This window comes from Chionomys nivalis, chromosome 6 (assembly GCF_950005125.1).
Source record: "Chionomys nivalis chromosome 6, mChiNiv1.1, whole genome shotgun sequence".
Lineage (NCBI taxonomy): Eukaryota > Metazoa > Chordata > Mammalia > Rodentia > Cricetidae > Chionomys > Chionomys nivalis.
The window spans coordinates 22,275,124-22,299,276 of record NC_080091.1 but is presented as its reverse complement, the minus strand read 5'-3'; the positions used below and the strand labels follow the sequence as shown (position 1 = coordinate 22,299,276).

Below are 24,153 nucleotides of genomic sequence, written 5' to 3'. Positions count from 1 at the left end.
GACTGTGCAGTGGAGAGTTGTAAAGGGCTGTAGAGTTCTGCCATTGAACAGGTTTGCAGATAGAAGCTTCTGTAGGTGGGGGACGCTTTCAACCAAGACAGCATTGGAAACTGTCCAGCATGCGTATACATTTCCCGTGGAACGGTAAGATAGGCCTATCCCTTCAGTCAGACCTACAGAGATCTCCCCCTCTCTCTCACACACAGATTATGTTAAAGCGTTGTAAATGGCCTTTGAGGTGGTTTGGGGAGTTATTTTGGAGAAAAAGTAATTTATTCCAGTTATGAATTTTAACTGAGAAACATAAAGCATATTCTAAGAAAAACCATTGGAAGAAGGAAAATTAATAGGTAAGGAAAACTGACAAAGATTTTAGGAAGTACAATAGTAAAGATTCCTGAAAACATTTATAAATAATTCAACCAAATTTTAGTCGAAGTCCCAGGCAGTGGCTTACACATAGCATTTTCCGTTTCTAGGAAACCCTCCACTCGTGTTACAGAAGAGTAAATAAAAGCATGCTTTCAGATGATTTGCATTGTTCTAGAGTTTCTTATTAGACATTGTGGTAGAGTTTTTACACCTTGTTGTTTTTCTTTGTTAAAGTTTGACCTGTGCTAGACAGAGTCTTCCTCAGCCCGCACACTAATATGTGGGACCTTAAAACAAGTACGGGTCATTCAAAGATTTGGATGTGATTTCAAGTCATCTCTTAGTCTTTTTGTGTTATTTTAAGTAGATCAATAGTTGGAAATACTGGCTAGCATATTATACTTAGGAAATTCTTAAGTAATTTTTGTGCTAGTGAAATGAGTTTATGGAAAAGAGAAAAAGCATGAAATTTCTTGAGTGAATGTCAGGGGATTTATAGGTTTGTTTGTTTTTAGGCGATCCCCTGCCCCAATAAGATTTTGCCTTGTAGCCCACCGAATCCTTGACACCTTATCCTTGAACAGAAAATCCTCCTTCTTAGCCTCCCTAGGGGTGCTCCATCCTGGAAGATTGAAATCTTTTGGTAGACTAAGTAGTTCTCTCAGAATGTTGCACTGACTGTTTTAGGTGATGATGATGATGATGTTGCTACAGCAAGCTCTACTTCAGACAAACAGGGTTCTTCATTTCATTTTTGTGTGTGTGCAGAAGATGCCCGATTGTTACCCACCTACAGAAGCTTTTCCGTACAGGTAGATGCCAGAGGACAACTGTGGACATTGGTTCTCTTCCTTCCACTGCGTGGGGCCAGAGATTAAATTCAGATCATTAGGCTTGGCTAAAGTCTCTTGTAGCTCTTGTATTCTGTAATATTACACCTCACAATACCATTTAGAAAAATAGAATGTACTTACGTCTGTAAATGAGAAAATTCTGACATCTGCCAGTTAATCTTGACCATTTGTGTAGTTAAAAATTAATCCAACACACATGGAATTTACTTCCTTTTCAAAGCATTTGTTGTTGCTTTTATTTTGTAATGAATCTCTTGGGATGTGGCTAACTGTAAAAATATGTAGTAGTCTAGTTTCCCATAATTTTCTGCCTCCTTCTTTGTCGCCATCATCTTCTTTGTTTTTGCTACAGTTTGTTCTCCCTTGCCCAACTATCTAGAATAAACAAAGAAATATTTAAACACACTTAAACACTCTTATTTATTATACTGCATTCCTGCTGAATTTCAACATACAAAGTATGGTCAGCTCTCGTTTTGGAAGTAGATGTACTTCTAAGGGCATTAAAGCAAGCAATAACAAATAAATACAATGCTTTCTACCCAATTCTGATTGCTTAATAGTGACTGCTTGGTGTGCTGCTGTGTTTAGAAAGCAGGGGGTCTAGGTTCCACTTACTGCCGCTAGACTCTGACATGAATGTCAAATAATTTGCTCAATATACACTGGGTACTTTTCTGTGTCAGGTGCTGTCTAGTTGATATCGCCCTAACTGCTCTTTTACATTATAATCACAAGCACAGTAAAATGAATAAGCACACTGAGGGTCTTGCTTAGCGGTTGCTAGTATCTAGGAGGCCATAGGTTCAAACCCTAACACCACCAAAATTAAAATTTTAAAAATATTTCATGTTTCAAGAGAGAAATGATCATGTTTCTTTCAGACATAAATGGCAGAAAGTAAGAACAGAAGAAGAAACTAAGATTTAAATTTGCCTTTGGAGGGCTCTCTGCCAAATGTAATAAATGGACTTTCATTGAATGAGGCTTTGAGCAAGTTAACTGTAAAAGGATATCTGGAAAATACAGATAGTTTAGACTCTGGATTTTTAATGAAGAAGAATTGTCAATTTTTCTTTTAAGGTGTGATGATACAAATCTTTACTTTGTAGGAATAGTTAATAAAATATAATTTCTAGGGGCGGTTGAGATGCGTAGTCAGTAAAGTGCTTCTTGTTTTGTAGTAGAACCTGAGTTTGTTCTGTGCATTCATGTAAAAAGCCTGGCATGGTGTCACCATAGACAGGACAATGCCTGGGACTTGATAGCCAGCCAATGTAGCTGAATCAAAGATTTAGTGGAGAATATCTAAGAAGGTGGAATTCAAAACCAAACAACAATAACAACAAAAAGCTAAAGGCCCACATTCTATGTCAACCTCTGGCCTCCAAGCATAGGTGCACACACCTATATACAAATGATAAAATGTGCATGAACCAAAGATAGGATGTCTGGATTTTTTTTGTTTGTTTGTTTTAAATTATTTGAAAAGGGGAAAACATTGATGGTATGTACTTGGCCTATATTGAAAATGGTTGGGGATAGATGCCATACAGATAGATACAAAAAACTTCATATATTCTTTCTACTTTTGTGTAATACATAAAAATTTTGTACACATGAAAATATATCAGGGAAGTAGAGTGGAAGGACTGTGGAGAGAGCGGAAGATAGAGGATCATTAAGAAAGACTTCATTTAGGCAGTTATTCTGTATAGGTGAATAATGCTCCTCCCAGAAGTCTTACATTATTAAATAAAAATCCCATTTCAGGTGTGGGATACCACCTTATGAGTTATTGGTCATGGAAGCCCCAAAGGAGCCCCAAACAATATAGGCTACAGTCAGTTTCTCTTGGTTGCCCTCTAGAACTAGATAAGACCACATACCTTGGTTGCAGAATATAGAGAAGCCGTGCTGAACTGAGCTCAAAGCTTCCTCCCTTCTGACCAGCTTTCCCAGTGCTAGAAAGTGCTATTTGGCTTCTAGTGAAGAAAAGTCGTCAGGGATCTTAAAGCAGCTGTGAACCGTGTGATCTACAGTTCCAACCTGCCAGCTAAGATGTGCCCGCTGGGACAATGGTGGCATAACTGTTAAAGTGGTAACCAGCCACTTTCAGGTTGTTTTCTAAGCCTACCTCACAGAAATAGTTCATCCCAGGCACCCTGAACCTGGTCCCTGGACGAGGACAGCTGTATCGCTCCCTGCAAGGCTTAGGAAGCATTGTTAAACAAGGGTACAACGAATGTGAGTGCTGGGGGATGGAAATCAGTGCTGCTAAAGCTGCGTTCTGGACCTGGCATGTTGGTTGCACCATGAACTCATAGTAGCAATGGCTGTCTGCACAAAGTGGAGCCCATCAGTGTTATTATAGATGGTGATAGGACTCGTAAGGCCCCATCCTCCCCAAGGAACTATATAGGCAGTTAGTGATTGCTGGAGGAGGGAAGAATCGTTTCTCAATGGTGTAATCATGATACATTGCTCTTGGTCAAGTAAATAATTACACCACACCCATATTTATCCAAGTAATTTGACTAAATACAGTGGGTCTCCCCAAAAATAAACCCTGAAGATAGAAAAGTAGGAAAGGTACTTGCTGGAGAGAAGGGGTTCAATGGGAGGATAGAAGGAGAGCATGATCAAAGTAATTATATACATACATTTATTGATAACATGATAAATATTTGAGTGAAGGCTTTGGGATGTAAGAGTGCAAGTCTAATTTTGTCAGACATGCTTGATAAGGGGGGCAGCAGGTACAGTGACCCTGAGGTGCATTGGCCCTAGACTGCAGAGAGACGATGCGTAGGAGAGTAGGCCTGGAGTGGGCTCGGTGGTTTTAATGCTTCCTGTGCAAGAAGTCTGGAGTTGGCGCCCATATCAATGCTGGGCAAACATGTTGGCCTGTCTTTAATCTTAGCATTTGTGAGGCAGAGACTGGCTCCCCAGAGCAAGCCGGTTAGTTAGACTAGTTGAGTCAACAAGCTCTGAGTTCTCAGTATGTAAAAGAAGTTCTCAGTATGTAAAAGAAGAGGGTAATTGAGGAAGACTCTTGATGTCAGTCTCTGGCCTCCACATGTACCTGCACATATGTGAATATGACTATGCATGTGTTTACAGACAAAACATAGTATCAGGAGATAGTGTGAGAATAGTAAAGAGTATAAGGCTTGCTCTCCATCCTTGCTTTAATTGTGCCTGTGTGTGTGTATAGTCTTTAGCCATTATGAAAACTATATTCATCAATATGAACATTGCTCAGAATAGTTTTAGAAGGTTTTTTAATTGCTTTAAAAGCCTGTCTGACAGCCACACGTGAAATATTTTGTATTAATTCTTTGACTCCTTGTTTTTGAGAAAAGAAGGCTTATTAGCTATAGCTTACTTCATCTTATTTTTCAGATATGAATTTTGACAGGAGAAAAATAGGAAGTAATATGAGGCTATTTCTAAACACCACATCCACTCTGAGAAGGGAGATACTATTTCTAAAAATTAAATCCACCCATGATCTGAGGGGTTTAATAATGTTCTGAACAATTACAGCATTTGGATGAGTATAACTCTGAATGTGACTGTGTGAAAAGCAATAAACTTGTTTGGATATTTATGTTCTAAATATTAAAACAGATATGCACACATGACTATGTCCATTTTTTTTATTGAAAAAAAAAATTTTACGCCTCCTCCCCCTATGTCCATTTCTTAATGTTTAAGTACTCAAAAACAATTGTTGCAGATAAATTTCATATGTATCATGTATTTAGGACTAAACAGTACTTTTAATGGTGACCAGTTAGTAAAAGATAAAATAAAATGCATACATTAACAAAAGACTGGACTTGAAAGTGTAGGAAAATTATGGAACTTTCTAGTTGCTGTGGCATACAACTGGGGAACTGGAAGACTGACAGGTATAATGTCAAGAGATGAATGTGGGGCTTGGGAGATGGCTCAGTCAGACTGGCACCCATGTAACACAAGCCTAACCTGTGGCATGTACCTGTAGTCCCTGGCACTGCAGAGGTGGAAACAGGAGGCTCTCTGTAGCTCACTGGCTAAGCCAGCTTTGCTGAAATGGCACACTCCAGGCTCTTGAAGAGACTGTCTCAAAAACGAGAAGGAAAGCAATTGAAGAAGACACCTACATCAACCTCTGACCTCCGCACATGTACATGTGGAATATGAGTCTGAATCACAAATTGTGTATTCATGCTTAATTTTTCAGATCAGTATTTAATAAAGTTGAATCTTCAATATTAGAACTATAGAAAAAATAGATCCTTTAATATTTTTATTAATTCCTCGAGCATTTTCATTCAATGTATTTTGATCATTGTTCTCTCTCACTCCTCCCATATCTACCTCACCCCATCTCCAACTCATCTTAAAACAAAACATCCAGTCCAGCTTGTGCTGTCCATATGATCCTGGGTGAGGGGCCATTCACTGAAGCTTTGTTGACCTGCCAGGGGTCACACCCTTTAAAAACTTTCTCTTTTCTAGAATCCATGTTGGTGAGGGTCTCCTTCCATGTTAGAATGTTGACTGGCTTGATGAGTTGCAGAGAGCTGTAGCTGCTGTGAGCTCGTGAGCACATCGACCCTGTCAAGTCCAGAGCACAGTTTTGCTCCAGTCCCTCCTGACTCATGGTTCTTAAAATCTTTCTGCCCCTCTTGCGCAGTGGTCCCTTGTGCCTGAAAGAGACACGTGATACAGATGCTCCATTTATGACTGAGCATGCCACTGACATTTATTCTTTGCACTTTGAGTGAGTTTCTGTATTAACTGCTGTACCTGCACAAAGAAACTTCTCTGATGAGGTCTGAGAGCTGCCCTAGTCTATGGGTATGGAGGTATTAATTTAGAGGGCCATTGGATCCTATGCCATTTTAGCAGAATAATAGTATTGGGTTCACCCCTGGACCTTATGAGCACGCCAGCCATAAGCTGAAAAAAAAAAAAATGGATCTTACCCAAATGTTTAAACATCCAGAAACTCTTGATTAGAGATTTTTAGAAATTTGTCTATAGGACAATGTAGATATTATTAATATATGTAGATATTAATTTTGAAAAATTAATCTTTGTACTTCCTACAGTCAATGTTTCCAACCTGAGAAATGAAACTTATTTGATAATTTAATAAAGACTACATTTTTCTACTTATGTGAAATGATGGAGGAAGTATAACTTTTTCATTCATATTTTTTAGAATTTAATGGCAATAATCAGAATTTGTGAACTTTAATTATAGCCATTAAGATTATAAATACACATCTGTATTAAGAATACTTTATGGGTTCTGGGAAATGAACCTTCCACCTTAGACCATGACCAAGTTCATCAGTAACTTCTCAGACAAGGCGCTGGTGCCGGTAAACATTGCCATGACTTAGTCAAAGTCTTGATTGACCACATTTTGGCACTATGCCAAGACTGAGCTGGTTCCTCCAACCTCTGCTGAACTCCTACAACTATTCAGAGTGTGAAAAAAAAAAATAATTCAAAGTACTAACCTGGTAGCTTCAAACAGCTTACAGTTAAGGAAACTGCAGAATGGTTTGGTGGCCACTGAGTTGTGGATGTGGTTTTACATCAGAAAGATCATAAGCAAACGTGGCATCATAGCTATGATGTTTGAAGACCAATCTTTAACAGTGGATCTTATTTGAGTTCTTATTTGAGTGTTCTAACCACATGTGTTGCGACTGCCATCTGGATAAATACTGCCTGTCAGATTAAAGAAAAGGGAATACGTTATTAGTGTTGGTTGGTTAGTTGATTGAAATAGAGTCTCTATATTTAGCCCTGGCTGTTCTGGAACTCACTATATAGATCAGACTGGCCTTGAACTCACAGAAATCTGCCTTCCTCTGCCTCTGGAATGCTGGCACTAAAGGCATTTGCCACCATGCCCAGCTGTATTGAGTACTTTAGCAAAACCCTGTCTTAAGATATTTTCTGTAAATTGTTAGAAATGTAATATATATATATATACATATGTGTGTATGTATGTATGTATTTATGCATATATATGTATGTGTGTATAAATACCGAGACTCAGTCCTTATGTAAACATACTGTGAGGATGGATGTTTTAAAATGGATGGATTAATTAATGTATTTTAAACACTACTGTGCTAGCATGAAATACAGAGCCGCCTATGTTTAATTCTTGAGCTTTATGTTAACTCTAAAAGTTGTAAAAGCTGTCTTTGATTCACTTGTAAAAAAAAAGGCAATAAAGGGTAACTATGTAGCAATTTCCTGTTTCTGCCTTAACCTGTTCCTTTTTAACTTCTTATCTTTGCCTTTGTTTTGCTTCTTCTTTTTTTTTTTTAATGTGTAGCTAGTAATGGTGGTGTATTCTGTCAGACACAGAGATACAACTATTTGACCTGTGGGATGTAGATTTTTAGATCGATATAGGAGACCGAATAGGCATACTGAATTGGAAGCTTCATAAATTAATACTACATTCATGTAGTAACTATATGTTGTTAGAGCAACAGTCGGTAGCAGAATTAATAGCTGAGTGGACTTTCAAAGGGTATTTTCTGCTCTTAGTGTTTGTTGTCTTTTCCAAAATGTGAAACAATTGGAGCCTTAATTAGTACTATAATAATATAATTTGAGGTGACCTTAGGAGGGAATTGTCTGGATTTCCGTTGTTGCGTTTCCCCCTCATATTCAAGCAGAAGATAGGAGAAGATGGGTAATGTGATAAGTTTCTACCTTCCTTCCACAAGAATGAAATGAAAAGTGATTGATTGGCCTTGATGTTTCCTAGTTGTTTATTATAGTTTTCAACATAAAAGTGGGACTAATTTTTTTGAAGGCTCAATTAAGTTTAGTTTTATTTTTTAACAGTAAGTGGAAACATTAGGAGGTGCTTTGTTGGTTCTCCTAACCTCAGTGCTGTATTCCTGATTTCTGGCAGACACTATCCTTAGTACTTCAGTTCCTCTGGGTCTACGGCAGATTAGTGAAGTGTGAGTACTGGACAGTAGTTTTCTTCATTTCAGGCTATGGTTAGCATGAGGGGTTTTCTTCAGATTGTTCTCATTGCCATTCTGTGCATTCACCACAAAAGGACAAGAGCGTCCAAATTACAAACCTAATTAAGTTTATTATTCATGAGAAAATGTATTGAGATATGTCTCTGTAAAGTAGTGGCTGTTGTAATTAGAAACCACAACCTTGTCTGTATGTAGACTCCCCGCATCAGAACACTCTACATGGGCTTACTGCTTTACTGTAACTTTCACATAAAGCAGGGTGATTCAGTCTTTGAACTAGTTCTCACAGTTTACCCGAGAGCTGTGACAGATGTTGAGGAGGCTCTTAAACTGTTGAACGTAGGGCATACACTGACTTAGTGATACCAAATCAAAAAAGATGTGACATTCAAAGAGAAAATGCTTCCGCTGAAAATTCCCAGTTTGTGATTTTTAAACAAATAAGAGGTTTTCTTGTATATAAATCATATCTTAAAGACCAGTCTTTTAATAAGGCTTTCACCAGAATTTGCCTCCTAAAGTTGCTTTGAAAATGGTTTCCAAAAAGGATTTGCTGGGTTTCATAACTGTGTAGGCTGTTAATGATTCAGTAGGCTCCTCATTCTCCTCCTACCCCTTATATTGAAAGCTCCTTCTTAGCGCCGAGGTGCCCTGAGTCATATGGCTGAACTCTAAAAAGAATTGTCATATGGGAAAATTTGCCATGAAGTGAAATTGTCAGGAAACAGTTTGAGTCAGAGATTCATTGATCATAGTGATAGAACCTAAAGGTTCAACCTTTATTTAAATCTTTGAATGTACTTACGTGAACATGTCTTTATTATAGAATTGCAAACCCAGTAATAGCCTAATAAAACCTTCAAAGGTGTGTATTCCCTCCCTGTTAAATTTTAATTGGTTTGACTTTTATTATCTGTTACATAAAAAGAACATTTTTATTGTATAAATGCAATACATCAGAGAGGAGAGGCATTATGTGCAGGATAAAAATCCCAACCCTAAAGTTAGGGACCTAGAATTCTGATTTGTTTATTTTGTGGCTGTGTATTTCTTTTAACCCACCTTTAGCCTTAGTTTCTTCGTCTTTACGAAGTCACATGCTCTGTAGTACTTATGTTCTCTTTGGAACCCCTCATAAAAGTTATAACTAGATGTCGATTACAAACCAGCTTCAGATGACTTTTGGCCTTTTGAGTCTGGATCGTTGTGTTTCCTGGACTAACTTTATGGTTATCCTGCCTTAGCTTCCTAGGTGCTGTGCTGTGCTGTGCTGTGCTGTATTACAGATATGCGCAGCAGCACTCAGCCAGACTCCTTTCTTGATACAGCATTTAATATATAGTTGGCGCTTTAGATGACATCCATTTGTCATCTCAGCCTTAGTCTCTTTCGGCTTCAAGATTCCATGACCTCAAATTACCTGCCTATAGGAAGTCTCACTTCCATACTGATTTGCTTCTGTAAAGATAGTCTGTACTAATGCCTCTTTATATTCATGATTCACTCTTGACACTACACGAACTTAAGAATTCTTTATATTCAGGGATAGCAGTTTAATGTTTCATTAAAGATATTGAAAGATTAGAGAAAATTTACAGGACACCAAAAGGGATAGAACAAATTAAAATACTTAGCAATAAATTGATTTACAATATTTCAAGTTCTAAAGATTCTCTAGCGTGAACCTCATGTAAATGAAGTTCAGAATGATGTTTGTAGACAAACCGTGAAACCAGAAATTAAAAGCCTTAGTTCTAGCTCTATGGACTGGCTTGTGATGTGGTTGTCTTCTTTATTTACTTAATGGAACCATACCATTACTTCTCAAATATTACTATATGAAACCAGGGGCTGATATTAAGATGCACATTTTCATTCAGTGTGTCTGACTAGAACCGAAGTTCTTATTTGTTTACTTAGGATTTTTGAAACACATTATTATTATGTAGTATCTCAGGCTGGCCTTGAACTCTCTGTATGGTCTAGTTGGCTTTGAAATCAGCTTCCCAAGTATTGAAATTGTAGGTGTGCTACTACTGTGAGCCATGCGTCACATTTTACTTACGAAACAAGTAGTAATTCCAAGGCCTTTGGATTTAGGGGTCTTACAGGTGCTCTTGTTTCTTTCCCTCTAGTTCTTATATCATTACTAAACTGTTCTTTGGACTCATTCCCCATACTTCAGTCTAATAACACATTAATCATGGTGTTTTTTCCACTCTGCGTATTATTCACAGTAAAGATAGGGTAGAATAACAAGAACTTTGACTAGAAGAAAACTGGATTCAGATCCTTACTCTATGGGATTAATAGCTCTGTTGCCTTGAGCAGTTGACTTGATTTGCTTAACCTCAAGGATCTAAATACCTTTCTCCCAGCTCTGAAAGGGATAAAGACACTTTGTTCAGTCCACAGTGCAGAGCAAATATAAAGCAGATACTCAGAAATTAGAAACTAATTTTATTGTTATTAGCATTCTGCTATGATTACTTTTATTTGGTGTCCCTGGTCCTAGTCACCACATGTTTCTCATTCATCCTCCATATTGCTATCAGAGTTATTTTCCTGTGTGTTGAGAAAGTGCTGTGCAAGCATTCGGTAACCAGTGCAAAAACAAACTCAGGCAGTTCTTTCTGAGTGAAAATCACAGAATAGGGAGGGAGATATTAAAAGCAATTAAATGTACAAATCAGTCCAGATCAAGTTGCTGTGAGAGAGCAGCAGAAGGGACCCGTGTTTTATTGGCTAAAAAGAGAGCTCTCTGAGTTGAGTCTGTTCGCTATCACAAACACGAAGGCTCCACTTAATTAAAGAGAGCAGTGTTGTTCAGGCTAAGAGGATGGCATGAGCAGAGACCTGATAGTGTGTGCCGAGTCTGCTTTGGAAGTCAAGTAATGCCATAGCTGTGGAGTGGTTTCTAAAGGATTATGGCGAAGGGAGCATTGAAGACTTTCAATTTTCTGGTGTTCACCCTTACTGGGCTAGTAGGATAGTAGTACCGTGTACTGAGCTGAAGACTCTGGGTGGGCCAGGTGGGATCAAGAGATGGAACGCCTTGAGCTTGTCAGGTCGAGAGGATCTGGCCAAATAAACTCAGTTTTGTCAGTCCCCTGCACTGTGTTCCCATTTCCTGTTATGTCTGCCCAAATGCTTTATCTTGGCTTATAAAGTCTTTATGTGGTCTCCTCTACTCTCTAGCTATAATCTCCCCTTCGTTAACATGCTTGTATTAATTGCTTTTCTGTTACAATGATAAAACACTGACCTTAAGAAAACCCTTAAGAAAAGGTTTATCTTGGCTTAGTGTTCTAGAGGGATAGAGTCCATCATGGTGGAGACAACATGCCATGTTAGCAGGAACAGAAAGCTGGCTGGTCACATTTTATCAGCACACAGGAAACAACAGGAAGTAAGGTGAACTATAAACTCTCAAAGCCTGCCCCCAGTGATATTCTTCTTCCAGCAAAGCTCTACCTCCTAAAGAGAGCCTAACCTCCCTCCTCAAATACTGTCATCACCTTGGGACCAAGTATTCAAATACCTAAACCAATGGGGGAGCATTTCTTATTTAAACCACCACAGTGCTTAAACCACAAAGACATTCTTATTCTTTGCAAGGTAGTTTTGGACCTCTGCATATGTTAGTCCCTTTGCTTGAAATAAATGCCTTTGCCTGATGCCTTTGCATTACACCAAGCATTTTGCGTAGTATACAAGAGACTCTTCTTCAAGTTAGGGTCTCAGGCCTCTTTATTGTTTGATTAATGTCCTTGTGGTAACACCTAAAATCTCTCTCCCTTCCTTCACCCTAGCCTCTCTCTCTTCTTCCTTCTCCTCTCCTCCCCCTTTTTTTTTGTGTGTGTAGCCTCCTGAGCTTTGTAGCCCAAGATGATCTTGAATTTTTGATCTTCATTCTTTCCCTTGACAAGTTCTATAACTACAGACAGCACCGCCAACCCAGGACTTAATGCATGCCAGGCAAGCACTCACCAGCCTAGCTGCATCCCCAGCCCTGGGATTTCTCTTTTAATACATCTAGATCCACTTTAGTAGGCCATACCAGTGTGTAGAGATCCAAATTCACTGTTTGCTCCTAGGGTCTACAAATTATAGGAAGAACTCAGCAAATTCAGTGAGTGGGTGTTGTTGTTATTATCATCATTATCATCATCATCATTAAACCAGGCAAACCTAAACCCCTACATCCTAAATTTGGATGTGTGTTCTTTGCTCCCATGAGGCCCAAGCACTATTTTACTAGATTAAGTTGACCTTAAATTGTTTTACATAGCTTTGTAAGGGCAGGGGTCAAGGCTTAGTTTTCTTGTTTCCCTAATGCCTAATACATTTTTCAGGGTTTTTGTTTGTTTGCGTGCTTGGTTTTGTTGTTGCCACGTATGTGTGCGTGTATTGACAGGGTCTCACTGTTTAACCCGGGCTGGCCTTAAACTTGCAATCCTCCTGCCTCAGCCTCCTGAATTCTAGAAGTTGCAATTGGGAAAATTGCATTAGATCCTAGTTTCTAATTACATTAGATCATAACGCAGCAACAAAGTCCTTAGTAGATAGGTAGTAGTGGTGGCTAGTCAGGGACAAAGTTTGAATGTAATTATCAGCATGTCTCAAATGTTTGCAAGATTTATTTCCTTATCTTATTTTACATGTATGAGTGTTTTGCCTGTTTGCATGTATAGGCACCACATATGTATGTGCCTACTGCTGGTAGAAGCCAGAAGAGGGTGTTGGATACTCTGGAAACGAAGCCATAGGTGTCTGTGAGCCTCCATGTTGGTGCGAGGAGCTGAACTCCCAGGTCTTTTGCAAGAGCAGCAAGCTCTCATTCACACAGAGCCATTTCTCTAGTTCCTCAAATGCATGCTTTCTAAACTTGATTATAATGTGTATAAAGATGCTAATAATAACTGAAATCTCAGTAATCCTTTGAAACAGCTGTGAAGGTCATACTTCATCACTTCAGTATTTTAAATATATTAACATTATTTTCTTGTCTTACAACCTTTTGCCACCTTAGTTTTAGGCTCTCTCTCTTTCTCCTGTCCTCTCTATACTCTTTCCCCAGATCAGGTAATTCTATTGATATTGGGTTTATATTCCAGTCCATCTCTCTCTTCTAGGCTCAAGAGTTATATATGCATTTGTTTCTAACACCTCCCTTGGGTATTTCAAAAGTATCTTAAATTCCCATGCTTAGGACCCGTTTCCTGCGTTTTCTCCGTCTTCAAGTAATTTTTTTCAGTAAAAATTACTTTCCATATTAATTGTTTTTGTTTTTCAAGACAGAGTTTCTCTGTAGCTTTGGAGCCCGTCCTGGAACTCAACTCTGTAGATCAGGCTGGCCTCGAACTCACAGAAATCCACCTGCCTCTGCCTCCCAAGGGCTTGGATTAAAGGTGTACACCACCACCTGGCATATTAATTTTATTTAAACTGACTGTATAGTCTTGTAAAGAGAAACTGTCAAAGTACTGATTATTAAGCTGTGGTGTGCTACTACTATAGTCTAGGTGTTTAATATCTTACGACGATACTCTGAAATTAATATTGTAGGATGTAATGGTTGTGTATATAGATATGTCCTTAACCAAAATTTTTTATGATTTAGTCCTAAATGTCACTTAAAGAGTGGGTGTGTGTGAATGTTTTGCCTGCATATGTGTTTGCATACCATGTACGTGCACTACCCACAGAAATCAGAGGAAAGAATCAAGTCTTCATGATTTGGAGTTCCAGACAATTATTTGCTGCCATGTGGATACTAGGAATAGAACCTGGAGAGGAGCAGCCAGTGAGCCATCTCTCCCAATTTTCCTAAATGTCACTTTTTATTTTTGTGGCCTCAGGCAATTAAATTAGTTGGTTTCTTCCTCTACAAAATAACCAATAGTACTACTTTTATTATTCATCTACTAAGAACATTACTAAGAATGAAAGACAACATGTAAAATTCTGATACTTGGCATTTATGATATAGGCTGCAAATATGCCAGTTACTTTTACTATTATCTCAAGTTTGCAAGTAAGGAAATTGATCCTCAGTGGAAGCTAGTCCAGTTACAGAAACCAGACGTTGGTGTCAGCAGTCAGACATAGACAGTCTGGCTCCAGGCCTCCTTTGATATCACTTTATTTTATTTCATCTCAAGTAATAACTGATCTCATCAGCGTGCATGCAGACTGCATATTAAAGGCCTCACCGTGATGAGAAGTGTTGTGATTTGCTCAAGGATGTGCACCTGGTGCTTTAAGACGTGCTCTAAAATGGACACGTGAAAGCTCACCGTGGTGAGATCTGGGAAGCACAATATGCGCTATAATTCCACATTAATTCCATGTGCATTGTTTGCTTTTCTCTCTTCTTGGTTTAAATCGTCAACCCCCCAGAAAGCTACTGTGCGTAGCTTCACAGTATTACTACAGTGACTATAGCTGTGATTTACTTTGTTGAGCCTTTTGCTAACCATTTTTAGGATATCTTAGGCACTCAGTAACATGTCATAATCACATAGTGCATATAATCAATAATTTTTACTTTTTTGATTAACTGTTAACCTTTTGATGTTATGCAATAATTTGCCTTATTTGTTTTTTTTTTTTTGTTTTTGGCTAAGATTTTAATTTTTGAGGGAGTTGTTTGTGAATCCCAGTTTTTACCAGGTGCTTTTTAAATAGATGCCTTTGTATTAAAATTTGTATATTTAATTTCCTTAATTTTATAAGCTTTAGTCACTGGCTCTTGTTTAACCCATAGGTAAAGCATACCTGTTTACTGTTTACAGCATAGCTAGATGGTTTAACCCATCTCCTCTTCCTATTACTTGTTACTTTATTTTTTTCAGTTTTTTATCCTTCTCAGGAAAAAACAAAATCCTTTTTATTGATAATATGAGGCATAAAATAAAAGCCCTGTGTCTTTGAGAGGAGGGCAGACATAGAAAAGACAGAATTATCTGTGAGGAAAAATTTTTTCATCTTTCTTGGAACTGAATTCTATGACCTAATATTTACTGTAAGGAAAACAAACATATTTGAAATAGTTTTTTGTATTAGTTAAGACCATTGTAAGAGAAAACTCAGCTTACAGGATCAAGGGGATGGAATGCATTGATTTATATAAATTGGAGTGTCATCATTCTGCTCTATCCAAGGCTCAAATAATGTTACCAACACTTTTTCTATTCATTAAATTTTTGTATAATATGTTTGACTAAAGTCTACCCTTACCCTACCAACTTCACATACTTGCCTGCTCTCTGCTCACTTGCATGGCTTCTCCCTCCCTCCCTCCTTTCCTCCCTTCTTCTCTTCTTCCCTCTTTCTCTTCTTCCCTCCTTTTCCCCCTCCCCGCTCAAATACTCATTGATACCATTTACAGGAGCATTCCTGAATCCCAAAAGAAAACTGGCTCTCCTCCAGCAGCCATCCTCCCCCCATCTGTGTGGGATTCTGACTGGCTTGATCTTGTGCAGGTCTTCTACAAGAGTCATAGGCTCTGTGAGTTCATGTTTACAATGGTCCTGTCATGACTGGCAAATACTGTTTCCTTACAGATAAAGCTCTTGCAGTCTTTTTTACTCCCTCTTACATGTACCTTGGCAGGAAAAAGGTGTGATGTAGATGTTGCATATAGAGCTGAACACTCCACAGTTTCTTATCCTCTGTATATTAACTAGTTGAGGGTTTCTGTATTAATTGCTATCTACTGCAAAGAGAAAATGGCTTTGTAGACATTATAAGCTGTCAGATAAACCCATTGGGGTCTCATATACTAAGACATAACAGGCTGTTGCCATCGCTCTGTTACTCTCCTGTTGTAATATGAGCTGCAGGGCTGCGTCCCCGGCACCCAGCCGCCCACATGGCTAGTTTATGCCCCGAAATAATTACACGGAAACTGTATTCTTTTGATCACTGCCTGGCCCATTAGTTCCAGCCTCTTATTGGCTAGCTCTTACATATTGATCTAACCCATTTCTAATATTCTGTGTAGTACCACGAGCTGGCTTACCAGGAAAGATCTTAACCTGCGTCTGTCTGGAGTGGGAGAATCATGGTGACTCCTTACTCGGCTTCTTTCTCCCAGCATTCTGTTCTGTTTACTCCATCCACCTAAGGGCTGGCCTATCAAATGGGCTAAGGCAGTTTTCTTTATTAGTTAACCAATGAAAGCAACAGATAAAATACAAGAACCACCTCCATCATTTCCCCTTTTTCTGTTTAAACAAAAAAGAAAGGCTTTCACTTTAACATAGTAAGATTACATATAGCAAAACAGTTATCAAGCAAGAATTACAGTTATAATATTTATATCTATTTTATCATAACTAAGGAAAACTATAACTATCTATCCATTCTTCAACTCCATCAAAGACTCCAGAAGGATATAATATTACCTAAGCAAACAAGAGATCCAAAACTCTAGAAATGACAGAGACATCTCACTGCCTGGACAGTCACCCAAAGTTCTTTTGTACTGTTGGGGCATCCATCTTCAACCTTCAGGCCCATAGTATCCAGCAGACATTTTCATCAAGCAGGAAATTCCAAAGACAGTTCAGTCACTTTTTGCTGTGTCCTGCAGAATGTCTCGCAGACTCTTTTAGGAGTCAGGAACCCCGAAAGACCATCTCACCTTTAGGCAAGTTCAGTAGTCCTCTCTCTGAGGGTTCTCTGTGTCCAGTTTATGCAACAGTCCAGGCAAGAGTAGTTTCTTGCCCAAATGGCTAACCAACTCCATAAGAAGCCTCTTCGATGCCCATCTTCTTCTTGAAGTAGATTGGTGCTGCCAGGAGCAGACGTATCTCACTATAACAGTCCTAAGTTATTAAAACATTTAAATGCCATATTCTGTAGCCTTTGAAAGATATGAAGAATGCCTATCTAACTGAAATATATCTATGCACATCTAGAAAATCTAACTAACATGACTAAAAGCTTGACAATTATCGATGATTATCCATTAACAACCTATATACATTACATTTTTAAATGAACTATACAGTCACAATACCTTAATCAAGATTAGAAATATGCATATACATATAACAAAATTGACCTTAAAATCCACACCAATGCAAATTATTCATATCTATATCATATCCCCCTTTAAATGTAAAAGAACATTTATAAACCATATTTGGGAACATGGGCGCAGTTTTTCTCTCCAAACTGCTTCCTGCTGTATGGGGGCGCTGTTATTCAGGTCTTTTATGGGATAACCAGTGTGCCAGGGTCATCTCAGTCGGCAGTTGAGTGAAGTAATTTTCTGAAGGTGTTCACAGCAACCTTTCAGGAGGGCGTGGTCTATCATACCATATTGGGATAGACGCAATCCACAGAGTCTCATCCTCTGTGAAAACAAAAGAAGACCCTCTCCAAAGCATCATATCCTTAGACCCATATTCTGAAATCATAATACCCTTATATCCATTCTGGTTTAGCTTGGCAGCCCATATAATGAAATGTCTCTCTGTACTTAGCTCCTTCACAGTCAAAAATTTTAAAGAAAACACAATAATACAAAGAATCCAGACTCTCTGTGAATTTTCCATTTTTACGTGGCTTATTTTTCTTTATTTCTTTTAATCTATAACTATCTTACTCTGTCTCTTTAAAGACTTTACCCTTTTTTTTAAAACATTAACTTTATTCTTTATATATATTTTTTTCTCTCTCTCAAGCCTACGTACATTCATCCAACAGTGTCTGAATCAGTTCTATTGTGAATCTGTAATTTTTTTTTACTATCCAGGAGCATTTCTTAAAATGTTAAGCAATTCTCAAAAACTTAAGTTGCACCATTTAGAAGTATTATGGTACTGCCTGTATCCTGCCCAGTCTAAACCTCAACTGCGCTGTCATTATGGTAATTACGGTAGTTCCTGCCTGAGACCAGCAGAGTTCCACATGGTGGAGCTGAGCTGCTTCTGCCTCAGAGACATTTGGTGCCCCTGAGCCACACACAGTTCCAGGCACACAGCAGTCCACATTGCCATCAAGCAGTAGCACTTTACTCCAAATGATCCATTCAAAAGCTCTGTCTCCAGCAGGAGCCAAACAGAGATCGCAATGGCGGCACAGCCCAGAAAGCCGGCATTTTAAAACAGCCAGTTTTTTCCTGTTGCTGAGTCAGGACAATTTCTTTGCCGCACGCAACCCACAAACAGCAAAAAGCTGTCTTAAATTCTCTCTCTCTCCTTTTTAAGCCCTCTCAGGTTTTACGTGGAGTTCATTAGCACGTTGGGTGCCACTCTGTTGTAATAAGAGCGGCAGGGCTGCGTCCCCGGCACCCAGCCGCCCACATGGCTACCTTATGCCCCGAAATAATTACACGGAAACTGTATTCTTTTGATCACTGCCTGGCCCATTAGTTCCAGCCTCTTATTGGCTAGCTCTTACATATTGATCTAACCCATTTCTAATATTCTGTGTAGTATCACGAGCTGGCTTACCAGGAAAGATCTTCGTCTGTCTGGAGTGGGAGAATCATGGTGACTCCTTACTCGGCTTCTTTCTCCCAGCATTCTGTTCTGTTTACTCCACCCACCTAAGGGCTGGCCTATCAAATGGGCTAAGGCAGTTTTCTTTATTAGTTAACCAATGAAAGCAACAGATAAAATACAAGAACCACCTCCATCACTCTCCAGAAGTTGATGTTAGGACCCGATTGCTGGAGACATGAGAAAATAAGATAATATCCCCACAGACTGGCTTTCATGATTCTAGAAGGTTTCCTCCACAAAGGGAGGAAAGTCTCCTGTGAGCTGCAGTAGTAACTGACCTGGCAAGATAGACCCATTGATGCAGTAGTGGTGCAGGTGTTATGGGAGTAGCCAACTACTTTCTGCTTGGGTTTAAAGCCTGCTTCATGCCTTTTATCCCTGCACTGAGGTAGGCAGATCTCCGTAAGCTTGAGGCCACAGCCAGAACTACACAGTGAGACCCTGACTTGAAAAACAAAAACAAAAGACAAACAAAAAACCTGCTCCAGTACTGTTAGATGAGCCCAAAACTTGTGGTTGGCTAGGTTAAATGAACATAGTAATAAACTACTGCCAAGTGTCCATGGGATAGAAGGAGAGTCAATAAAATCAAATGTCTTAGACAGTTTATTCAGTGAAATTATAACTGAGAATTATCTAACAATTTCTGAAAGGGCCTAAAAAGACTTTTGTTATTTCATACTTTGTGTTTATACAAAGAGATGTTCTCAGCATTGGTGATTATAAAAAATGTCAGTTAACTCTGGAAACATTGGAGCTAATTTACATCCTCCGTCGGATATTTAACCAGCAGTTCATTTTCTGTTTAAACATAAGCCCAACCAACTTATTACATTCAGATTTTCTTCATTTTTATTTTTTATTTTATTTTATTTTATTTATTTATTCATTTATTTATTTATTTTTTGGTTTTTTTGAGACAGGGTTTCTCTGTGGCTTTGGAGCCTGTCCTGGAACTAGCTCTGTAGACCAGGCTGGTCTCGAACTCACAGAGATCCGCCTGACTCTGCCTCCTGAGTGCTGGGATTAAAGGTGTGCGCCACCATCGCCCGGCTTCAGATTTTCTTCATTTTTAGTGAACAGTAAATTATATGTATACCAAAGAATTGTTTTTAAATTATTTTATTTATTATTAGCAAGTATTTGATTTGTATGCCCATTTTATATGCCTGTTTATTGGGGTCATAAAAAATTCTCAGATGAAAAGTGATTATACATATATGGTAAGTTGAAGAAACTCTGATTCGGATAGTTCTACATTCATGAAATTCCTACTGCTGTGTGTGGATCTGGGTCTTCAAGGATCCTCAGTGTATCTGTGTGTTTGTATAGGTCTTGCATTTTTACAGAGTTTGAACAATTTCTTTGAGATGAGCTTTCTGAGATAGTCCTTATAGATACTTAAGTGCTTAGTGTTGGAAATTTTATAGATATTTGATGAAGAGCACTTTTACTACTAGCATAAAGAAAATATATTGATTTCGTCGTGTTAAAAATTCAAGTCCCAGATACAACCATCTTTATAGTCATTAAGAACAGTTAAATAAAAACTGTTTAAATATGTTTCAGTTGTAACTTATTGAGTTGACAAGAGCCAAATTGATCTAAAGAGAAGACCTCTACACTTACGGCATTCTGCACCTACTATTTTTGCATTGACAATGCATACGCAAGTTTTTCCATTTATGTTTCTTTTCAGAATATCAATCTGACTATAAGTTAATGATTTTTACAATTTATTGCTGTCTAAAAATTTCTCTTCCCATTTTGTTCTGGATGTCTTGGTTTCTTCCTTCCAACCAAACAAAGTGAGCAAGAGTTATGAAGAGATACTGAATTTCAGAACCAAACTAACTTTTAAAACCCATATGACTGCTTTTGATTGATACCGAAAAAGGGAAGGCTTTGGCAGGCATTCACTAAATGTGTGAATAACCTAATTGATTTCACCATAATGCATAGCTTTGCTGTTTGTCCTTGTAGATTCTTGACTCAGTGAGCATACACTAGTGAGAGATCACTCTTCTAGGTTGAAAAGTTAAAAAAAATCCAAACTTATAGATGTGAATTCATTGGCACTGTGCAATTTAATATCTTTGTTTCTCTCCTTCAGAGAGAAAGGGCAACATGGTAATTAGATCTTCTATTGTGTTATGAAAATAATTAGGTAAACTTATTAAACTCAGTGTTTTGATTAATTTTGAAAACATTAAGAGGTTGCAACTGAAGATGGTAAAATGTATGAAATTTAAATTTTAAATGTACTTTAAAATTTAAAGTTTAAGCGTGCTACTGTATATTCTGCAGTAAATTCTAGTAAAAAGACCAAGAATGCATAATTAATGCAAAAAAGTAGATAAACACAGATCAAATTATACATTCAGAAACTCACTACAGATGTCATAATAGTCCAACTAAATCTTTAACTCAGGTTAAAATAAAAGATTTTAGGAAAGAATTTGAGAGCCAGTAAGAAAAAAAGAGTTGACTCTGGTGCTGGAATGAGAGGCGAAACAAACAATGATGGGCAGATAAAACCATTGCACCTTTAAAATATGCTCTTTCAGATCTGATTGCTTAAGACTGTTCGCTTTTAAGACCATCATTATATGGCTAACACAGAAAATCAAAGAAAATTTCTATGATGAAAACTGTTTTACCTAATTTGGTGGTTCATAGAGGGGAAGAGTATTTCATATTAATCTGTCGAAAGTACTGAAACCATAGTAGGCACTCTGGAAATATTTACTGCACTAACCTGAATCTTAGAATAAGGCAGCTTTAAATGTGGTTTTTTCTGGGCTTTAAATATCACTCTGCCTACCTTCTTATATTAATTTTTATATAACTATATTCTTTGATTTGGAAATGATGAAGGCTGATTGATATTATTTATTTACCAAATCTTGATCTGAGCAAAAATTTCTAAGAGGGAACTCAATTTAGAGTTTATGCTTTTTGGATAGCTATATTATAAAATGGTGACTTTAAATTGTATGAAAAGAAATTCATGTAATTTCATTCTTGAAAGCCTAGCTTACTTAAATACTTTTGCTGTTATTTATTTATTTTGATTTAGGTCTTAGTAATCTGTCTATTATTAAAAGAGTCAGATTTTTTTTATTGTCAGGATGTAAAGGAGAATCAGTAATTGTTCCAAACTACTTTGTCCTCCCCATCTCTGTAAGTAAGCTCTTGCTTGATCATCTCTCCTTATTCTCAGTACCTGAAATTATGAACTGCCTTTTGTGACTTAGCTTATAGAATTCATCATCCATTCTGTCTAAATGCACATCTAGCATGCTTTCTCTCCATCATTAACATCTCTTAACCTGTTTATCCCATTCTAAAGGTAGCTCTGTAGGATGGTTGCTCTCAAAACTAGCAAGAAAAAAAAACAACAAAAACTTAAAAATCAATTTGCTACAATCAGTAAAGAACAGACTAAGAGTTTAAATTTTTGTTATGTTTTGAGATATTGTTGCTTGTAGCTTGATAGGCTTGTTAACTCATGCAGTATAGAATGGAACAACACATGCTTAAGTCCAGTCTTCACCTTTTGCCACCTACTTTCTAAATTAACTTGAGCAAATTATTAGCCTATTTTCCTTATCTATCACGACAGTTGTAAAAATTAGTTTTAGCATATAGAGTTTTTAATACCTGCTGTGTATGTTTATTTTCTTTCTGAAACCTTAGTTAAAGGCTTTTGATTGGGCAACATTCAGTCTTTGTTCCTGTTGTTCGGGCTCACAGTACTAGGCCCTTCTTTACCTTCCAGATGCCTTTCACTCACTTACCACACTGTTGTGTTCTTTCTGGTAGTCTCCAAGCATACAAAAACACGCCCCGATTTCTCGTTGGCTCTCATTAGTCTAACCAAATCTTCATTCCAGGGAACCTAATGATTTACCCTTGACTTAACACACAAAAATAGTTTTTCTTTCCCTATGTGTTTTCCATCTTGATGCAGTAGTTCTTCCACTTAAAAGTGCTTTTCCTCACTTAGGAGAATCTAGTCTACTTCTTATGGTTCAACTCAAATATCCCTCTTGAAATGAAGCTTTCCCTGGAACCTCTTCCAGCTAAATTATGACACTTTTCTTTAACATCACACAGTATTTGATGTTAAGGAACATTGATATTGTATCTGGGCATGGGCACAATGACTTGGTGGATAAAGATGCTTTGTACTAAGCCTCAAGACTTAATTTAAGTTCCATCCCTAGGACCCACATGTTTGAGGAAAGAAAAGAATGGACTCTTCCAAGTTGTCTTCTGACCTCCACAATGCTATATTACACAAGTATCCCGCTAGATAATAAATTACGTAATCAATTGTCTAAATACTAAATGCCTTGAACTGATTGGGCTTGGACTGATTGATATATACACTTTTTAAAATATTTATTTATTTATCTATTTATTTACTTATTTTGTATACAATATTCTGTCTGTGTGTATGCCTTTAGGCCAGAAGAAGGCACCAGACCTCATTACAGATGGTTATGAGTCACCATGTGATTGCCGGGAATTGAACTCAGGACATTTGGAAGAGCAGGCAATGCTCTTAATCGCTGAGCCATCTCTCCAGCCCCAATATATACACTTTTTCATAACCATATCAGCCTTTTTTTTTTTTTTTTTTTGCTTTAGTCTGAATACTCTTATAGCTGCCTTCCTGCTCAGTGTGGTCTGTTAGCAAGTTATTTTGTGGGATTAACTCTGTAAATTTGACTGATAGAATAAAGAGTGAATGCCATTGCTCCAAGGCCTCATGGTATAAGTCACACTGCTGAGGTGTTTTGGGAATGAATCATATTTTGAAAGGAAAAATTATGACTTGTTCACAAGGTTTTTACAGATAAGACAGTGACTTTTCCAAAGGACAAGCATTCCCACAGCTCTGCAAAACAATTATTCCATGTAGACATGTATGTATACACTCCCGTGGGTCTGTCTATTGGTCTTCTGCTGTGCATTCCCTGTAGAGTTAGTGGGCTCCAACAATATTGAGCTGTCTATTTGAATATTAAACCTAATTTGACACTTGCTATAAAATGGTTCAGAAGTATGTTTAATGCTTATGCCAAGCAGGCATAAGCTAAAACCCCTGGAATTCCTTATAGTAAATTTTGTTATTCATGTGTTAAACATGTGGGTCCTAGGGATGGAACTTAAATTAAGTCTTGAGGCTTAGTACAAAGCACCTTTATCCACCAAGCCATTGTGCCCATGCCCAGATACAATATCAAGATCATTCTTGAATATATGCACTTGAGTGACTTAGAATGGTTTTTCTTAACAGCCTCAGGATGGGATTAGTCACCAAGTGACTAGAAAGTAGAACATTGTTTTACTACAGATCCACAAGAGAAGACC

At 37.9% G+C, this 24,153-nt stretch overlaps 1 protein-coding gene and 1 pseudogene across 1 annotated transcript in view; both read left to right on the top strand.

Annotated features, from left to right (window-relative positions):
• Window positions 1–24,153, top strand: part of Peli1 (pellino E3 ubiquitin protein ligase 1) — a 56,130-nt gene that overhangs the window by 2,613 nt on the left and 29,364 nt on the right. The window lies entirely within an intron of this gene.
• LOC130876321 (ATP synthase subunit g, mitochondrial-like) lies at window positions 6,563–6,904 on the top strand (annotated as a pseudogene).